Source organism: Mus musculus, chromosome 5 (assembly GCF_000001635.26).
Source record: "Mus musculus strain C57BL/6J chromosome 5, GRCm38.p6 C57BL/6J".
NCBI classification, from domain to species: domain Eukaryota; kingdom Metazoa; phylum Chordata; class Mammalia; order Rodentia; family Muridae; genus Mus; species Mus musculus.
Window position 1 is genome coordinate 55,200,422 of NC_000071.6, and position 19,729 is coordinate 55,220,150.

Here is a 19,729-nt window from a genome sequence, read left to right on the forward strand (position 1 = left end):
TTTTAAATAAGGAGGCACAGAAGTCTATTTTCAAATTTTTTTAAAAATAAATTCTCAGTCTGTCCCTGAAAAGTTTTCAGCATTTTTTTACTCTATGATGAGACACTAATTTTTCTAGACTTTATGAAATATGTCTCACATATATAGGTTTTTGTTGGAAATCCCTATTCCACAAATCTGTTCTAATTGTCTATAATCAGAATCCATGATGACTAAATAAAAGCAAACCTGACACTTCTTGTAAAATCTGTAGGTATCTGAAGACACACGGTCCCAGGAGTAAGAGTCTATTCTGTTCTGCATTGTGTTTTCCTTTCACCCCATCATCTTTGAGATCAAAATGTAGAAAAATAGAATTCTATGTGTGCTAGTGAATGTCGACACTGTGTCATTAATGACCAGTTTCTCATATAGCAAAAGTTGTATTCCAGTCAATTGTAAAATGGTTAGCATTCTACTATAATTTACTTCATTTTACAATTTTGTTTTCTTCAGTTAGAAAGTTGATGTAGATAAATGAAAAATAATGAAATATAAACAATTACTGTCTTTTAAAATCTTATAAATATTATAAGATATTCAAAAATATTAGAAGCATTTTCTCAATAAAATTATAAGACCAATTTGTAACATGGTAATAATTTCTCATTATACGTATTCATGATTATCTTATTTTCCCTTCTCTTTTTTTCTAGTTTTCTCCATTTCTGCTCTTTGTACTTGAATTGCTCCTCTCTTCTCTTATTAATTTTTACCACCTTTGAATACATAATCAAACATGTACTATGATGTTAAATCAGAGAGGTGTGTTCAATTAGTTGTTTTATTTCTTTTTATTGAAAATAGATTTTCTTCATATATTTATTAAATATATTAAAGATAATTACAGTTTCAGCTTCTCTCCTTCTCCCCAATCCCCCTCATATCCACTACTCTCTGTTTCCACCTCTGTGTCTTTCATTACAAAACAACTATGTTTAGGAGGGATGATAAAATAATAAACAGTATGATAAAATATCAGAATTTGACAATCTAACAGAAGAAAAAAGACAAAGCAACACATATATATGGAGATACTCACTTGTTTACATAATCCCAAATCTTGTAAAAACAGTAAACTGGAAGAGGAAAAGATAGCCCTGCTACGACATTATGTGACAGAGAATCTGCAAAGAGACCATTAATTTCTTTTTTTGACTGGCCATCTGCAGCAGAGCTTGCCCTCTGTCTTTCAGAGTGCAATTTGGTTCCACAGTGAGACTGCGTTGGGGAAATAACCAATGATTATTAGTTAGAGATTGCGTCTGAGTTAGGGATGGGGACCCATGTCCACTTCTTTAAGCTCTCGGACCCTATGTAGTGCAGACTCATGCAGGCCCCGTGCATTCTACCTAAATCTCTGTGAGTTCAAATGCGCTTTAATGATGTTGATTTAGAAGGCACGTTTCCTTGGTCTTGTCCATCTGGTCTGGCTCTTAAACTCATTTTTTTTTTTTCATTTCCCTCACCTTCTTTTTCTTTCCATTTTTTATTAGGTATTTAGCTTATTTACATTTCCAATGCTATACCAAAAGTCCCCCATACCCACCCACCCCCACTCCCCTACCCACCCACTCCCCCTTTTTGGCCCTGGCGTTCCCCTGTACTGGGGCATATAAAGTTTGTGTGTCCAATGGGCCTCTCTTTCCAGTGATGGCCGACTAGGCCATCTTTTGATACATATGCAGCTAGAGTCAAGAGCTCCGGGGTACTGGTTAGTTCATAATGTTGATCCACCTATAGGGTTGCAGATCCCTTTAGCTCCTTGGGTACTTTCTCTAGCTCCTCCATTGGGAGCCCTGTGATCCATCCATTAGCTGACTGTGGGCATCCACTTCTGTGTTTGCTAGGCCCCGGCATAGTCTCACAAAAGACAGCTACATCTGGGTCCTTTCGATAAAATCTTGCTAGTGTATGCAATGGTGTCAGCGTTTGGATGCTGATTATGGGGTGGATCCCTGGATAAGGCAGTCTCTACATGGTCCATCCTTTCATCTCAGCTCCAAACTTTGTCTCTGTAACTCCTTCCAAGGGTGTTTTGTTCCCACTTCTAAGGAGGGGCATAGTGTCCACACTTCAGTCTTCATTTTTCTTGAGTTTCATGTGTTTAGGAAATTGTATCTTATATCTTGGGATAACTAGGTTTTGTGCTAATATCCACTTATCAGTGAGTACATATTGTGTGAATTCCTTTGTGAATGTGTTACCTCACTCAGGATGATGCCCTCCAGGTCCATCCATTTGGCTAGGAATTTCATAAATTCATTCTTTTTAATAGCTGAGTAGTACTCCATTGTGTAGATGTACCACATTTTCTGTAACCATTCCTCTGTTGAGGGGAATCTGGGTTCTTTCCAGCTTCTGGCTATTATAAATAAGGCTGCTATGAACATAGTGGAGCATGTGTCCTTCTTACCAGTTGGGGCATCTTCTGGATATATGCCCAGGAGAGGTATTGCTGGATCCTCCGGTAGTACTATGTCCAATTTTCTGAGGAACCGCCAGACGGATTTCCAGAGTGGTTGTACAAGCCTACAATCCCACCAACAATGGAGGAGTGTTCCTCTTTCTCCACATCCTCGCCAGCATCTGCTGTCACCTGAATTTTTGATCTTAGCCATTCTGACTGGTGTGAGGTGGAATCTCAGGGTTGTTTTGATTTGCATTTCCCTGATGATTAAGGATGTTGAACATTTTTTCAGGTGCTTCTCTGCCATTCGGTATTCCTCAGGTGAGAATTCTTTGTTCAGTTCTGAGCCCCATTTTTTAATGGGGTTATTTGATTTTCTGAAGTCCACCTTCTTGAGTTCTTTATATATGTTGGATATTAGTCCCCTATCTGATTTAGGATAGGTAAAGATCCTTTCCCAATCTGTTGGTGGTCTCTTTGTCTTATTGATGGTGTCTTTTGCCTTGCAGAAACTTTGGAGTTTCATTAGGTCCCATTTGTCAATTCTCGATCTTACAGCACAAGCCATTGCTGTTCTGTTCAGGAATTTTTCCCCTGTGCCCATATCTTCAAGGCTTTTCCCCACTTTCTCCTCTATAAGTTTCAGTGTCTCTGGTTTTATGTGAAGTTCTTTGATCCATTTAGATTTGACCTTAGTACAAGGAGATAAGTATGGATCGATTCGCATTCTTCTACATGATAACAACCAGTTGTGCCAGCACCATTTGTTGAAAATGCTGTCTTTCTTCCACTGGATGGTTTTAGCTCCCTTGTCGAAGATCAAGTGACCATAGGTGTGTGGGTTCATTTCTGGGTCTTCAATTCTATTCCATTGGTCTATTTGTCTGTCTCTATACCAGTACCATGCAGTTTTTACCACAATTGCTCTGTAGTAAAGCTTTAGGTCAGGCATGGTGATTCCACCAGAGGTTCTTTTATCCTTGAGAAGAGTTTTTGCTATCCTAGGTTTTTTGTTATTCCAGATGAATTTGCAAATTGCTCCTTCTAATTCGTTGAAGAATTGAGTTGGAATTTTGATGGGGATTGCATTGAATCTGTAGATTGCTTTTGGCAAGATAGCCATTTTTACAATGTTTATCCTGCAAATCCATGAGCATGGGAGATCTTTCCATCTTCTGAGATCTTCTTTAATTTCTTTCTTCAGAGACTTGAAGTTTTTATCATACAGATCTTTCACTTCCTTAGTTAGAGTCACGCCGAGATATTTTATATTATTTGTGACAATTGAGAAGGGTGTTGTTTCCCTAATTTCTTTCTCAGCCTGTTTATTCTTTGTGTAGAGAAAGGCCATTGACTTGTTTGAGTTAATTTTATATCCAGCTACTTCACCGAAGCTGTTTATCAGGTTTAGGAGTTCTCTGGTGGAATTTTTAGGGTCACTTATATATACTATCATATCATCTGCAAAAAGTGATATTTTGACTTCCTCCTTTCCAATTTGTATCCCCTTGATCTCCTTTTGTTGTCGAATTGCTCTGGCTAATACTTCAAGTACTATGTTGAAAAGGTAGGGAGAAAGTGGGCAGCCTTGTCTAGTCCCTGATTTTAATGGGATTGCTTCCAGCTTCTCTCCATTTACTTTGATGTTGGCTACTGGTTTGCTGGAGATTGCTTTTATCATGTTTAGGTATGGGCCTTGAATTCCTGATCTTTCCAGAACTTTTATCATGAATGGGTGTTGGATCTTGTCAAATGCTTTTTCTGCATCCAACGAGATGATCATGTGGTTTTTGTCTTTGAGTTTGTTTATATAGTGGATTACATTGATGGATTTTCGTATATTAAACCATCCCTGCATTCCTGGAATAAAACCTACTTGGTCAGGATGGATGATTGTTTTAATGTGTTCTTGGATTAGGTTAGCGAGAATTTTATTGAGGATTTTTGCATCAATATTCATAAGAGAAATTGGTCTGAAGTTCTCTATCTTTGTTGGATCTTTCTGTGGTTTAGGTATCAGAGTAATAGTGGCTTCATAAAATGAGTTGGGTAGAGTACTTTCTACTTCTATGTTGTGAAAATGTTTGTGCAGAACTGGAATTAGATCTTCTTTGTAGGTCTGATAGAACTCTGCACTAAACCCGTCTGGTCCTGGGCTTTTTTTGGCTGGGAGACTATTTATAACTGCTTCTATTTCTTTAGGGGATATGGGACTGTTTAGAAGGTCAACTTGATCCTGATTCAACTTTGGTACCTGGTATCTGTCCAGAAATTTGTCCATTTCATCCAGGTTTTCCAGTTTTGTTGAGTATAGCCTTTTGTAGAAGGATCTGATGGTGTTTTGGATTTCTTCAGGATCTGTTGTTATGTCTCCCTTTTCAGTTCTGATTTTGTTAATTAGGATTTTGTCTCTGTGCCCTCTAGTGAGTCTAGCTAAGGGTTTATCTATCTTGTTGATTTTCTCAAAGAACCAACTCCTCGTTTGGTTAATTCTTTGAATAGTTCTTCTTGTTTCCACTTGGTTGATTTCACCCCTGAGTTTGATTATTTCCTGCTGTCTACTCCTCTTGGGTGAATTTGCTTCCTTTTTTTCTAGAGCTTATAGATGTGTTGTCAAGCTGCTAGTATGTGCTCTCTCCCGTTTCTTCATGGAGGCACTCAGAGCTATGAGTTTCCCTATTAGAAATGCTTTCATTGTGTCCCAAAGGTTTGGGTACGTTGTGGCTTCATTTTCATTAAACTCTAAAAAGTCTTTAATTTCTTTCTTTATTCCTTCCTTGACCAAGGTATCATTGAGAAGAGTGTTGTTCAGTTTCCACGTGAGTGTTGGCTTTCTGTTATTTTTTTTGTTATTGAAGATCAGCCTTAGTGCATGGTGATCTGATAGGATACATGGGACAATTTCAATATTTTTGAATCTGTTGAGGCCTGTTTTGTGACCTATTATGTGGTCAATTTTGGAGGAGGTACCATGAGGTCCTGAGAAGAAGGTATATCCTTTTGTTTTAGGATAAAATGTTCTGTAGATATCTGTCAGATCCATTTGTTTCATCACTTCTGTTAGTTTCAGTGTGTCCCTGTTTAGTTTCTGTTTCCATGATCTGTCCATTGGTGAAAGTGGTGTGTTGAAGTCTCCCACTATTATTGTGTGAGGTGCAATGTGTGCTTTGAGCTTTACTAAAGTTTCTTTAATGAATGTGGCTGCCCTTGTATTTGGAGCATAGATATTCAGAATTGAGAGTTCCTCTTGGAGGATTTTACCTTTGATGAGAACAAAGTGCCCCTCCTTGTCTTTTTTGATGACTTTGGGTTGGAAGTCAATCTTATCAGATATTAGGATGGCTACTCCAGCTTGTTTCTTCATACCATTTGCTTGGAAAATTGTTTTCCAGCCTTTTTTTCTGAGGTAGTGTCTATCTTTTTCTCTGAGATGTGTCTCCTGTAAACAGCAAAATGTTGGGTCTTGTTTGTGTAGCCAGTTTGTTAGTGTATGTCTTTTTATTGGGGAGTTGAGACCATTGATGTTAAGAGATATTAAGGAAAAGTAATTGTTGCTTCCTGTTATTTTTGTTGTTAAAGTTTGCATTGTGTTCTTGTGGCTGTCTTCTTTTAGGTTTGTTGAGGGATTACCTTCTTGTTTTTTCTAGGGCATTGTTCCCGTTCTTGTATTGGTTTTTTTTCTGTTATTAACCTTTGAAGGGCTGGATTCATGGAGAGATAATGTGTGAATTTGGTTTTGACGTGGAATACTTTGGTTTCTCCATCTATGGTAATTGAGAGTTTGGCTGGGTATAGTATCCTGGACTGGAATTTGTGTTCTCTTAGTGTCTGTATAACATCTGTCCAGGCTCTTCTGGCTTTCATAGTCTCTGGTGAAAAATCTGGTGTAATTCTGATAGGCTTGCCTTTGTATGTTACTTGACCTTTTTCCCTTACTGCTTTTAGTATTCTATCTTTATTTAGTGCATTTGTTGTTCTGATTATTATGTGTCGGGAGGAATTTCTTTTCTGGTCCAGTCTATTTGGAGTTCTGTAGGCTTCTTGTATGTTCATAGGTATCTCTTTCTTTATATTTGGGAAGTTTTCTTAAATAATTTTGTTGAAGATGTTTGCTGGTCCTTTGAGTTGAAAATCTTCATTCTCATCCACTCCTATTATCCGTAGGTTTGGTCTTCTCATTGTGTCCTGGATTTCCTGGATATTTTGAGTTAGGATCTTTTTGCATTTTCCATTTTCTTTGATTGTTGTGCCGATGTTCTCTATGGAATCTTCTGCACCTGAGATTCTCTCTTCCATCTCTTGTATTCTGTTGCTGATGCTCAAATCTATGGTTCCAGATTTCTTTCCTAGGGTTTCTATCTTCAGTGTTGCCTCACTTTGAGTTTTCTTTATTGTTTCTACTTCCCTTTTTAGGTCTAGTATGGTTTTGTTCATTTCCATCACCTGTTTGTATGTTTTTTCCTCTCTTTCTGTAAGGACTTCTACCTGTTTGATTGTGTTTTCCTGTTTTTCTTTAAGGACTTGTAACTCTTTAGCAGTGTTCTCCTGTATTTCTTTAAGTGATTTATTAAAGTCCTTCTTGATGTCCTCTACCATCATCATGAGATATGCTTTTAAATCTAGGTCTAGGTTTTCGGTTGTGTTGGGGTGCCCTGGACTGGGCGAAGTGGGAGTGCTGGGTTCTGATGATGGTGAGTGGTCTTGGTTCCTGTTAGTAGGATTCCTACGTTTACCTTTCGCCATCTGGTAATCTCTGGAGTTAGTAGTTATAGTTGACTCTGTTTAGAGATTGTTCTTCTGGTGATTCTGTTACCTTCTCTCAGCAGACCTGGGAGGCAGATTCTCTCCTCTGAGTTTCTGTGCTCAGAGCACTCTCTGCTGGCAAGCTCTCTTACAGGGAAGGTGCGCAGATATCTTGTTTTTGGACCTCCTCCTGGTCGAAGAAGAAGGCCCAAAACAGGGCCTCTCTCAGAAGCTGTGTTGCTTTGGCAGTTCCCAGAAGCTGTCAGCTTCTGTGGTGCAGACTCTCACCTGTGCAGACTAAAATCCTAAGTTCCAGGGAGTCCTGGAACCAAGATGGTGACCGCTGCTCCTGAGGCTGAGGCCGCCTCCCGAGCCAGGTGGACACCTGTCCTCTGGTCCGGAAGGTGGCTGGCTGTCTGTGGCCCGCCAAGGGTACTGCCTCAGCAGCTCTGTGCTTCTGCCCGACCCAGAAGCTGTCCGGTTCTCTGGCGCACCCTCTAACCTGTTCAGACTAATTTCCTAAGTTCTGCTGAGTCCCGGAACCAAGATGGCGACCACTGCTGCTGAGGCTGAGGCCGCCTCCCAAGCCAGGCGGACACCTGTCCTCTGGTCCGGATGGTGGCCGGTTGTCTGCGGCCCGCCAAGGGTGCTGCCTCAGCGGCTCTGTGCTTCTGCCCGTCCCAGAAGCTGTCCGGTTCTCTGGCGCACCCTCTAACCTGTTCAGACTAATTTCCTAGGTCCCGCGGAGTCCAGGAACCCAGATGGCGACCGCTGCTGCTGAGGCTGAGGCCGCCTCCCAAGCCAGGTGGACACCTGTCCTCTGGTCCGGAAGGTGGCCGGCTGTCTGCTGCCCGCCAAGGGTGCTGCCTCAGCGGCTCTGTGCTTCTGCCCGTCCCAGAAGCTGTCCGGTTCTCTGGCGCACCCTCTCTCTTAAACTCTTTATGTCTCCCTTTCTGAAGGTTTCCCTTACTCCTCCTGATGGGCAGGGGAGAATTTGATAGAGACATTTCTTTTTTTTTTTAATATTTTTTATTATTACGTATTTTCCTCAGTTACATTTAGAATGCTATCCCAAAAGTCCCACTTCCCTACCCACCCATTCCCATTTTTTGGCCCTGGCATCCCGCTGTACTGGGGCATATAAAGTTTTCGTGTCCAATGGGCCTCTCTTTCCAGTGATGGCTGACTAGGCCATCTTTTGATACATATGCAGCTAGAGTCAAGAGCTCCGGGGTACTGGTTAGTTCATAATGTTGTTGCATCTACAAGGTTGCAGATCTCTTTAGCTCCTTGGATACTTTCTCTAGCTCCTTCATTGGGGGCCCTGTGATCCATCCAATAGCTAACTGTGAGCATCCACTTATGTGTTTGCTAGGCCCAGGCCTAGTCTCACAAGAGACAGCTATATCAGGGTCCTTTCAGCAAAATCTTGCTAGTGTATGCAATGGTGTCAGCGTTTGGAGGCTAATTATAGGATGGATCTCTGGATATGGCAGTCTCTAGATGGTCCATCCTTTTGTCTCAGCTCCAAACTTTGTCTCTGTAACTCCTTCCATGGGTGATTGTTTCCAATTCTAAGAAGGGGCAAAGTGTCAACACTTTGGTCTTTGTTCTTCTTCAGTTTCATGTGTTTTGCAAATTGTATCTTATATCTCGGGTATACTAAGTTCCTGGGCTAATATCCACTTATCAGTGAGTACATATCATTTGAGTTCTTTTGTGATTGTGTTACCTCACTCAGGATGATGTCCTCTAGGTCCATCCATTTGCCTAGAAATTTCATAAATTCATTCTTTTTAATATCTGAGTAGTACTCCATTGTGTAAATGTACCACATATTTTGTGTCCATTCCTCTGTTGAGGGGCATCTGGGTTCTTTCCAGCTTCTGGCTATTATAAATAAGGCTGCTTGAACATAGTGGAGCATGTGTCCTTCTTACCAGTTGGGGCATCTTCTGGATATATGCCCAGGAGAGGTATTGCTGGATCCTCCGGTAGTACTATGTCCAATTTTCTGAGGAACCGCCAGACGGATTTCCAGAGTGGTTGTAGACATTTCATTTAGGTCTGTGTTCCTAGGTCCTTCAGTCTGGCTGTGGGTCTCTGTATTTGTTCCCATATGGTAGAGGAGGAAACTTCTCTGATGATGACTGAGCATGACACTGATCTACGAGTATAGCAGAATGTCAATAGGAATAGTTTTATTTCTATCTTCTTTTACCTGAACAGAAGTACTCTAGTGCCTTGGGCTATCAAACCTAAGGTTTATTTGTTTTTTAATGAACTTGTTTGCCCTTGAGTTTGTGTATTAGTTGGTATTTAAAAAATGAAATGCCATTTTGGTGGATTTTTCTTTGATGAGTAATGTCTTTCACTAGTTCTTTGCATTTGTTTTGTTTGAAAGTCTATTTTGTCAGATATTGATTACTATAGCTACATAATCATGCTTCCTAAATCTATGTCTGGGATACTTTTTCCATCCCTTTATATTGAGGTGATGTCTACCCTTGTGGTTAAGGTTTATTTGTTAAATGCAGTGGAAGTATGGATCCTGTTCTATTCTGTTAGTCTGTACCTTTTTATTAGGTAATTGATAGTGTTGACTATGATGGATATCAATGAGTGCAATGAGTGGTAATTGCTGATTCCTGTTAATTTGTTGTTCTGGTGTTTGTGTTTGTGTGTGTGTGTGTGTGTGTGTGTGTGTGTGTGTGTTTGCGTTTGCATGTGTGTGTGTTTGTTTGTTTGTTCCTGATCCCTGGATCTGATATTCTGGGATTATATACTCTTTGTGTCTTACTAAATGTAGTTAGCATTTCTAGATTGGACTATTCATTCTTGTCTTTTTCAGGAGTGGAACACAAAATTTATTCACTCACTTTCTTTGCCTCCACTCATCCTGTTATCTGTGCCTCCAACTTCATCAAACATTTCCTGGGAACCCTCCAGCTGAACCTGCCAGAGAAGCAAGTAGACCAGCATCCAGACAAGTGAACTTTAGCTTTTTATTCACCCACCTCATCCAAATCCTATGTTGCTGGAAGTAAAAAAAAAAAAAAAAATCACCCTTTTAGCAGAAAAATAGATAAATCAGGGGATGTTATTCAAAACATCATATCAGTACCCCCAAAATGCTTATTACTACTACTATTGTTATTATTATTATTATTATTATTATTATTATTATTATTATTTCTTACCCTTACACTAAGTAGTATCCTCACAACTCACAAAGTGCACTAGCCCAAAGACCAGTCAATATAGAGCAAATAAGAGCTTTAGTCAGTAGTAGTATGGAGATATCTATTCTTTAATTGTGGCTAATGTGCTAAATATGCTTGCATGCATAACTTCTCCCAGTCTTCCGTTGATATTGTTTCTTTTTGTGGTGGACCGTAGTTGATGGAAAGGTGCATAAACTTTCAAAGTTAATTTAGAATGAGAATCCACCCCATTAGAGAAGGCCCTAAGTCACAACCAAAGCAGAAATATAGCACTGTGAAATATTATAGAAAGGAGAGATCAGGTGCCAGGTTTAGGTCACTGTCTGTAGATATTCTTTAATTTTTCATATATAAGCCTACAACTATTATATACATATACATATAATTTATAGAAAGAAGGAAGAGAGTCATTTCCTCATTGTACAAAATCTGTATAAGGTGAACAAAAAAGGATATTTGCAGAGTTTCTGCTTTGGCTGTGACTTAGGGTCTTATCTAATGGGGTGGATTCACATTCTAAACTAACTTTGAAAGTTTATGCACCTTTCCATCGACTACAGTCCATCACAAAAAGAAACAATAGTAACAGAAGACTGGGGCAAGTTATGCATGCAGGCGTATTTAAAAGAAAATTTTAAGTCATGATGATATATATGAATAATAAAAGTAGATTCTTTTTTCCTAGAGCCTGTGACTTCCCAGCCATGAGTTTTGAACCACCATTAGAAAATATTAAGCAGGAAATGCCTTCCTGTGGAACAAGCTTCAAATGTAATCAGAAAACAATTAGTTAAGCATTAATAGTTGTAGTAGAATTCACATCCTGGAAAGTAGGCAGGTATTGCCTCATGCACACGACAGTGCTTAGTAAGGCCACTGAGGTCCTCTTTTCCTCTAAAGTCAGTGTTGCGCCTTTAGGCATTTCAAAAGTTAGTCAGCAGTGTGGATGTTTCCTAGTTAGCTTGAGATTTTCTGTGTGACTGCAGGCATATAGTCTTATCATGCAGTTATGCTAAATAAAGCAGCAATGGAAATAGCCTGTGCTGTTTTGCATACCGCTGATGCCTCCATGAACAATTATTTATACATCAGTGTCTTATGCATTGTATTTCAATTTTCATTTAGTCATTTCATGTCTTCAGGGAGTGATATTGTTAACATATGCACGATAATAATATTTCAACTCATTTTGAAAAGGCTTTGTTTTAAAATTGACTTATTAACTAGGTTTCCAAATTTTAAATGCAAATTTTACACTTGTAAAAAAGTTTCATTTAGTTTTATGATTTAAATTCTTTCCCAATACATCTCCCTTTTGTGTACACACACACACACACACACACACACACACACACACACACACACACACACACAGACATGCACACACCATCATCCCACAGATTATGTCATATGCATTTATTTTCTAGAATTTAGAGTATGATTCTTCTCTTCACAAACTCTAATTTTTTTCCTAAGTCTTCACAGTCTTTAGTAGTGATTTCAACTGAAGTTACACCTGTTTTCTTCTGTAACACACACTAGCTTATCATACTTTTTCCACAACAGACTCAATTTATTCTTTATAGATGCCAACATCATAATTTTCCAACATATCTGTTATTCTTAGCATTTGTAGTATATTCTAATTTATGTTATGAATTTATGCAAGAAATACTTCATTCTTATTGATCACAGATGGTTAGACATTTCCTTACATTTCCTTACTAGTTGATTCTACAGGAAGGCTATGAAAGTACTCATGGAAATTCTAAGTGAAATACTTTTAACAATATGCAAAGGGCTCAGCCTTCCACAAACATTAGCCTCAGTGTTTTGCATAGGTTGCCACACAGACATTCATCTTTTTCAAATTTCAGTTGTGAGTTGTCAGTCCATTCACGTAGTTTGATCGATCTTTACTATTCTGTGCATCCTCTATGGAAACTAGCAGGTTGGATTCTGAATCATATACTATTTCAATTCAAAAGCACAGAAGCTCAATTAGAAGCCATTACACTCTAAATATATTATAGACTATTATCGTTTATTCATATATGATCTTTATGTACATATATGTTATTTTTCTTTTCTATCAGCCTCTCTTTTTGCTGCCCTCTATCAAAGAAATCTTCCTAATAATGATAATGATGATGGTTAATGTGTAGTTTGAGAAACTGTAACATTTTTGTATAGTTGTATTTATATTCATACTTTTAAATAAAATTTAATTTGATAAACTTCATTATATTAAAAAGGCAAGTAAACAAAAAAAATCACATCAAAATTTAGCAAATTCAGTCTAGACACTGAGGAAATGGCTATATACTTAGAATAGGAGCTTCTGAGCTTCACATTAAAATTTACATGTTAAGTATAAAATAAATCTCATAGATTTGTCCACCAGTGACCTCAAAATACCCACAACTGAGTTAGAACTAGAAAAACAAGTAGGCTTATATATTATCTGATTTTATATACCTCATGAATTATTTTGAAGTCCTATCTACTTACCACTGTCAGTTATTAAATTAATATATATTACTTATGCAGTATAAATATTTACATCAATATAGTTGATAGTTTCTATATATATTTATTGTATATTGTAACTTATGGTAGATTTTTCGTTAACTATTGCACTAAAGTTAGTGTTATGATTCCAACATGACTTAGCAGTTTATTTGCTCAGTGGAGAAACATGCGAAATGTCTCCAGTTTCAGTCTAGAGTTAATAAAATTGCAATGTACATTTATTAAATACATTCTCTCAGATGTAAATTTTAAGACAATACTTTACTTATTCATATACTCGGGTTGACTACATAATAATGACATTTCACTTCAGCATGCATCATTTTACAATGTTAAAGGGCAGTAGGTTAAATACATGTTGCTATGTGAAAAATATGTGTTAAATTAGATTTGAAAAGTCAAATCATATGAACAAATACTGCTAAAGCCTATTTACTGGGATTGCAAGACTAGTCTCAGGTCTGATTCTAACTCTTAACCACTTGTTCCATTGAGCACCCAACCGCCAGAGGTTTTCCACATTCATTATCTTACACAGAGAATATCAATTTATTTTCAAAATAAAATGGAGTTGCACGCAGATAGTTATCTACCATAAATTAGAAATTCAGTTTAAGATACGTGGCTTACTAAACACTACAATGTAGCAATAATCTATCTTTTCTTTTTCTCCCTCTCTGTCTCCCTCTATGCCTCTCTCTTTCTTTTGTTCTTTCTTCTTTCTTTCTCTTTCTGTCTTTCTGCCTATCATCTATCTATCTATCTATCTATCTATCTATCTATCTATCTATCTATCTCTAACTAGATAGATAAATATAGATATGTTCATGTGTGTATAATCTATCTATTCATCTGTCTATTCTATGTACATGTATATATACACATTATATATATACATATATATATATATATATATATATATATATACATACATAATGCATCATCATTCTACTTTTTGATAGAACACCTAGAGTACTGATCATTTATTGAACTTACTTGAAATTATGGTTTGTTGACACTACTCTTTATGAAGAAAAATAACTGTATACTTTCCAACACCACCTGGAACAATACAAAAATAAAAATTTGAATCATGGTCTCTACTAGTCATATGTGCCTTGTAACCGAATCATAAAGTCAAAAGGACATGAATTAGACATTGTAAGTTGGGGACCTTCTTTATTTGGTGTGTGTGTGTGTGTGTGTGTGTGTGTGTGTCTAAAGATTTTTTTTTTATACTGATACAGTAGGTTGGATTAACTCAAACTCCAATGAAAACTTTGGGCTTAGAATTAGGATTTCTTTGCTCATATATTAAATCTCACAAACTTACCTGGCTCTAAGATATTTGCTTATTTTTCATTCCATATTCACCACTAAAACAGTTCTTTTACTATCATTATTTATTTTCTAGATGTTGACCATAGATCTAATTATATCTTAGATCTAATATAAGGTACTTTTCTTCAATATGTCTAGACTGTTCTGTCAACTTACTGTGAGTTTTTATAAACATTTAAATAGTAGTACAAAAAGTTTTTATTATTGTTCCCTTCACTAACTTGAATAGATTTATTGGTAGATGGTCTTAATTGTCAAAAGACTTTATCAATAAAAATGAAAGCCATACTTTTATTTGCTAGGTTAACAATTTTTATTTGCCTTTATAATGTCAAAAATCAATTTTATTTAAAATTTTAATGTTTAGGGTTGAAACGTTCAAATTTCTATTTTAAACCCCTAACATAAGTCATCTTTCCTTTCTTACTTGCTTGAAAGCCAATTTTTTTCTGGGTTTATTTGCTAATAATAGCTTGCAATATATAGCCTAGGGCAAACACCAAATGCTTCCAACATCTTTTGTGAAACCTCTTTCCTGAAGCTATAAATTCATTACTTTGACAATTTCATTGAATGTTTCACCATTTTAGAACTTTTTACAAACAACCTACCAGTCTCTTATAATAATTCTCTCTTATCATTTTGCTTTCTATTCCAAACCTAAGTTCTTGGTTATCATATAGTAAGAAACCATCAATATTATAACAAGTAATTATAGGCATTTTATTGTTATTGTTCCATGATTCTACCAGGAATTTTGGTGATCAGTTAATGACAATGATGGGGCTTTCTATGGATGCCAAAGCTGCTTAGCTGCATATATTTTTCCTTGCATCAGTGAAGATACTATACATAACACATAAGATCTGTTTTTGCATACATTTGTAATATATTTAGGCATTGATAAATTAGTAATTGTCTGCACATACACTTTCAAATGTGATTCTTCTCTTGGTTACACAATTCCAGAACCTCGTGTTATATTGTTGTCGTTAAAGAGAAACATCTATTTAGTTCAAAATAGGGTGCCCAGTGCCTCTCCTGGTTACTATTGTCATAGTTTGTTAAGTGGTCATGTGTGAAGAAATGAGAAAAAGTTGGAACTATCCTGACTGTGAAAATTAGACTTTTCCCCAGGAACTCTAGTCCCCTAAATTATAAAATAAGTCACACGCACATAAGGACAAATGGTAGAATTCCAGAAAATAACAGCACATCTCTCAACTCTGTTTGAATTGCTATTAACTCCTTTAAGCATCCTGGCTTGAAAGTTTTAGACATCTTGCCTTAGAAAGTAGTAAGTGTATTTTGTATAGTTATTGAGAAGGTCAGTTGAGGAAAGGACAGATAGTTTCAGATAAAATCATAGTTGAGATCACTGATTTGGGTAAATGTCAAGAATGTATCTGTACCCTAAAAATGTAAATCTAGTGAACTATAATTAAGTTATCATATCTCACTCAAAATGCTCAAGAGTATCACCTCAAAGCTACTTGAAGCACAGTATTTGCACCTGAGTCTGTTTGCAAATTCTTGATTAGAATGATTCTTCTCTTGTCCTTCAAAGATGCTGTATAAGGCCATTTTATTGGCAACTTTTAACTCAGAGTGAGCTATGTAAAAAGATACTGGAAGATAATAATTTCTAGTTGTTTTATAGTTGTAGAGAAATTTTATGCCAGGAACATTGCTGCTCTAGCAAGAGACTACATCCAAAGACTTTCTATGTCCATGTGATCCAGCTGGAAGGCAGACATGGCCTGGATTAAAGTATGATATATCTGGAACACAGACATGCCCTTAACACACACCTTTAATGCCAAAAAAATATAGGTAAATTTAGCTTGGAATTTCCTGGAAGCAGCTATGCCAGAGAATGTGAAGGAGACAGCAGATTAGAAAAAAAAATTGCGAGTTTGAGGTCACACAGAGCAATTAGTCAGAAGCACTGAGAACCCACTGTGTATCAGTCAGCTTGGAGATAAGTTTGAGCCAGAGCAGAGGAGCTGAAGCAGCCTGCTAAAAATCAGAAAGGAGGGCATCATCCTGAGCGAGGTAACCCAATCACAAAGGAACTCACACAATATGTACTCACTGATAAGTGGATACTAGCCCAAAACTTAGTATACCCAAGATATAAGATACAATTTGCCAAATGCATGAAACTCTAGAAGAATGAAGACCAAACTTTGGACACTGTGCCCCTTCTTAGAATTGGGAACAAAACACCCATGGAAGGAGTTACAGAGACAAAGTTTAGAGCTGCAACAAAAGGATGGACCATCTAGAGACTGCCTTATCTAGGGATCCACCCCATAATCAGCTTCCAAACGCTGACACCACTGCATACACTAGCAAGATTTTGCTGAAAGGACCCAGATATAGCTGTCTCTTGTGAGACTAGGCAGGGGCCTAGCAAACACATAAGTGGATGCTCACAGTCAGCTATTGGATGTATCACAGGGCCTCCAATGGAGGAGCTAGAGAAAGTATCCAAGGAGCTAAAGAGATCTGCAACCCTGTAGGTGCAACAACATTATGAACTAACCAGTACCCCGGAGCTCTTGACAGTAGCTACACATATATCAAAAGATGGCCTAGTCGGCCATCACTGGAAAGAGAGGCCCATCGGACATACAAACTTTATATGCCCCAGTACAGGGGAATGCCAGGGCCAAAAAAAAAAAATGAGAATGGGTGGGTAGGGAAGTGGGGGGGGGTATGGGGGACTTTTGGGATAGCATTGGAAATGTCATTGAGGAAAATACGTAATAAAAAAAAAGTGTGAGCTTAGTAAACAGTAAGCCTATGATATAATAATTGAATCTGGTGAAGAAAACTGACTTTTACAGTTTGCGTGTGTCTTTTCATTGAGGATCAAGTCCACTGATATTGAGAGATATTATTGATTGTTAATTTCTGTTATTTTGATCTTGGTGGTGGTGATGGTAGTGGTGTGTGTGTGTGTCCCTTAATTTGGTTTTGCTCTTGTGGAATTATTTACTGCCTGTATTTTCTTGAGTGTCATTAACTCCTCAGTTGGATTTTTCCTTCTAGTATCTTCTGTATGGCTTGAATTGTGGATAGATATTGTTTAAATTTAGATTTGTCGTGGAATATCTCATTTCCTACATCTATTATGAAAGTTTTGCTGGGTATAGTTGTCTGGATTTGCATCTGTTGTCTCTCCTGCCCAGGTCATTCTGGCTTTTGAGTCTCTGTTGAGAAGTCAGATAATTCTGATAGGTTTGCCTCCATATGTTGCTTGGTCTTTTCCCTCATATCATTTAATATTATTTATTTGGCCTGTATATTTACTCTTTGGATTATTATGCCACAGAAGGATTTTTTTGATCCAGTCTATTTGGTGTTCTGTAAGATTCTTGTATGTTTATAGGCACCCCTTTCTTTATGGTGGGAAATTTTTCTTCTATGATTTTTTTGAAAATATTTTCTATATCTTAGATATAAGGAATCTTCTCTTTATATGCTTATTATTCTTAGAATTCATGTTTTCATAGAGCCCCAGATTTCTTGTAGGTTTTATGCCAGAAACTTTTTAGATTTAACATTTTCCTTGAATGATATATCTATTTTTTCTATTGTACCTCCTTTTCCTGATATCCCCTCTGACATTTCTTGTATTCTATTGGTGATATTTGCATCTTTATTTCTGATTGTCATTCCTAGGTTTTCTATCCCCAGTATTTCCTCAGTTTGTATTTTTCCCACATACTTTTTAAGATATTTTCTTCATTTACATTTAAAATGCTATCCCAAAAGTCCCCTATACCCTTCCTCCGCCCTGCTCTACTACCCAAACACCCCCACTTCTTGGCCCTGGCCTTCCCCTATACTGGGGCATATAAAGTTTGCTAGACCAAGGGGCCTCTCTTCCCAATGATGGCAGACTAGGTCATGTTCTCCTACATATGCAGCTAGAGACACAAGCTCTGAAGGTATTGCTTAGTTCATATTGTTGTTCCACCTATAGAGTTGCAGACCGCTTCAGATCTTGGGTACTTTCTTTAGCTCCTATATTGGGGGCCCTATGTTCCATCCTATAGATGACTGTGAACATCCACTTCTGTATTTGCAAGGCACTGGCAAAGCCTCACAAGAGACAGCTATATCAGGGTCCCTTCAGATAAATCTTGCTAGCTTATGCAATAGTGTCTGCATTTGGTGGCTGATTATGGGAAGGATCCCCAGGTAGGACAGTCTCTGGATGGTCCATCCTTTCGTCTTAGCTCCAAACTTTGTCTCTGCAACTCCTTCCGTAGATATATTATTCCATATTCTAGGGAGGAATGAAGTATCCACACGTTGGTCTTCCTTCTTGATTTTATTGTGTTTTGGAAGTTGTATCTTGGGTATTCTAGGTTTCTGGGCTAATATCCACTTATCAGTGAGTGCATATCAAGTGACTTCTTTCGTGATTGGTTACCTCACTTAGGATGATATCCTCCAGATACATCCATTTGCCCAAGAATTTCATAAATTCATTGTTTTTAATAGCTGAGTAGTACTCCATTGTGTAAATGTACCACATTTTCTGTATCCATTCCTCTGTTGAGGGATATCTGGGTTCTTTCCAGAAGGTAGAATTATTCTTTATTTTTGTTGTTGTTAAAGTTAAGAATCTGTTTTTGTGTCTGTGTTCTTTTAGTTTTGTTAAAGGATTACTTTCTTGCTTTTTCTAGGGTGTAATTTTCATCTTTCTGTCGGTGTTTTCCCTTTATTATCCTTTGAAGGGCTGGATTCATAGAAAGATATTGTGTGAATTTGGTTTTGTCATGGAATACTTTGCTTTCTCCATCTATGATAATTGAGAGTTTTGCTGGGTATAGTAGCCTGGGCTGGCATTTGTGTTCTCTTAGTGTCTGTATAACATCTGCCCAGGATCTTCTGGCTTTTATAGTCTTGGTGAGAAGTCTGGAGTAATTCTAATCGGCCTGCCTTTATATGTTACTTGACCTTTTTCCCTTATTTCCCTTGCTTTTAATATTCTCTCTTTATTTAGTACATTTGTTGTTCTGATTATTATGTGTCGGGAGGAATTCTTTTCTGGTCCAGTCTATTTAATTTCTATTTTTTTATTGTTTCTATTTCAATTTTAGCTTTTAGACAGTCTTATTTATTTCCTTTACCTGATTGATTGTAGTCTCCTGTATTTCTTTAAGTGGGCAGCCTTGTCTAGGCCCTGACTTTAGTGGGATTGCTTCATGTTTCTTTCCTTTTTGTTTGATGTTGGCTACTAGTTTGCTGTGTATTGCTTTTACTATGATTAGAATCGGGCCTTGAATACGTGATCTTTCCAAGATTTTATCATGAAGGGGTGTTGGATTTTGTGAAATGCTTTAAGTGAATTTTTCAGTTCCTTTGTAAATATTTCTATTATCTTCAAATGATTTGTAATAAGGTCATTTTCTTGTGCCTC